A 2,244-nucleotide genomic window follows, 5' to 3' on the forward strand; every position below is an offset into this window, starting at 1 on the left:
ACACACACACACACACATAGACACACACACACAGACACACACACACACATACACACACATAGACACACACACACACACACCCACCCCTCTTCTCAATCACTTGGTGTAGCTGACACTCTGCCAACTTGCAACAGTGAATAACCGAGGGCTCTTGTGGTGAGGTGGTAGTGTCCCTACCTCTTAGGCAGAGGTTCAAGCCCCACCTGTTCCAGAGGATGTGTAATAACATCTCTGAGCAGGTTGATTCAGAAAAATATCTATAGCAAGGATGGACAATGGATAAGGAAACAGTTGCTGAAAAGTTTGATCACCCTTAAAGATATAATCCCACAGACTGGGAGCTGTGTGTCAGATTCCCAATAGCTAACACTGGAGACCACATCATTAATACCTGTACAACATCCCCACATCAAGTTATAGCTGTGTGTCACAACTCAAAAGGCCATAAACCTCACCCCCACCCTCCCCCAGAACCAGTGACCACACTTTACAGCCTAAAGAGATCAAGGGTCATGTGACATAACCAAAATTGTTCTGAAGAAGGGTCACTGGACCCGAAATGCTAACTCTGACCCTCTCCCCACAGAGGCTGCCAGACCCACTGAGTTTCTCCAGCAATTTCTGTTTCTGTTTCTGACCAAAATTACCTCCAGTAGAGAAATAAATGGCTGGTCAGTAGACAGATGTGTGACATGAGTTAGACCAGGATAGAGATATAAATAGAACGGGCTAGAATCCGGGGTACCTTTTTTTTGAAAGGGGCTCAAAATTCTTGACATGGGTGTTGGTGGGTGGGCTGCAGAACCCGGGGATTGAGAATTAAAATGATCGAGGCTTCGGGAAGAAGCCGAGAGATGTAACTGGCAGGATAGCCCTGCTTCAGTGCTGGTACCCTGTACACAACCTGAACAGCGGAGGGAGGTGAAGGACCCCTACTGGCAACTGGGGAAAAGGGATGTCCAACTCACTTCGCAGTGTAATTTCAGAACATAGCCACCATGGGTAAAGTTAGCTGAAATAAAGTTCAAGTTTTGAATGTCAGCTACTTAAACAAAATCCCTTCAGCTTTCTTTCCGGAATGTCTTTACCTTGATTTTATTCTTAATTTTGCAAAAAGCCAGTTTCAACTGCAACATGCCTGAGCTCTGAAACAGCAGAAGCCCCACTGGTTACAAACAAACAGTCTAGTTTCATCTCCACCTGCTGTGATTTGACAGTATCTGTGTAGCTGGCTGGAAAAGATTTTTTTTCAAGATTCCTTCATGGCTCATGGCGAGGCCAGAATTTATTGCCCATCCCTAATTGCCCTTGTATTCAGCAGTTTTGTAGACCATTTCTGAGGTTAGTTAAGAGTTAACCACAATAGATCCTTAGGCAGCACCTTCCAAACCCCATGACCACTTCCATCTAGAAGGACAAGGGCAGCAGATACATGGGAACACCACCACCTCCAAGTTCCCCTCCAAGCCACTCACCATCCTGACTTGGAAATATATCGCCATTCCTTTCGTGTCACTGGGTTAAAATCCTGGAATTCCCTCTCTAAGGGCATTGTGGATCAACCTACAGCAGGTGGACTGCAGCGATTAAAGAAGCTAGCTCACCACCACCTTCTCAAGGGGCAACTTAGGGGATGGGCAATAAATGTTGGCCCAGAAGTGATGCCTATGTCCCAGGAGCAAGTAAAAAGAAAGCCACTGCTGTGGGTGTGGAGTCACAGGGAGGCCAGACTGGGAAAGGGTGGCAGACTTCCTTCCCTAAAGGGTGTTAGTGAACCAGATGGGTTTTTACAGCAATTGGCAATGGTGACCATTAAATCAGCCTTCTACTCTGAATTTTTAATCAAGTTCAGATTTCTCTGTCTGCTGTAATGGGATTTTTGTCCATGTTTCCAGGGCATTAGCCTTGGGTCCTGGAATACTAGTTCACTGGCCTATTGAACAATACCTGGATGGATGGGAGAGATTGGCCGGGGTGCAGCAAAGTACAGGAGACTGTGGTTGACCAGCCCTCATCCAGCTGAAAGAGCCTTCACAGTGTCTGAGCAAAACAAGCTGAGAACGTGCACAGCAAGCGAGTCTGGCTGGGTTGAGGGAGTGGGGTGAGGGGATGGGGAGGTGTAGGAGGGGTGGGCAGCGGTGGTGATCCAGCCAGAGTGTTCTGTTGTTCACTCAGACAGGAGGAAAGCCAGCAGTTTGCATCATTAATGCAGGGGGTGGGGGGAGGACTGGAGAAGATCCAGCT

The 2,244-nt window shown here is 47.5% G+C and overlaps 1 protein-coding gene across 4 annotated transcripts in view; it reads left to right on the top strand.

The window, feature by feature from the left end:
* The window catches only part of casz1 (castor zinc finger 1), a 370,171-nt gene that overhangs the window by 227,158 nt on the left and 140,769 nt on the right, over nt 1-2,244 (top strand). The window lies entirely within an intron of this gene.

This window comes from Rhincodon typus, chromosome 31, assembly GCF_021869965.1.
Source record: "Rhincodon typus isolate 14 chromosome 31, sRhiTyp1.1, whole genome shotgun sequence".
Lineage (NCBI taxonomy): Eukaryota > Metazoa > Chordata > Chondrichthyes > Orectolobiformes > Rhincodontidae > Rhincodon > Rhincodon typus.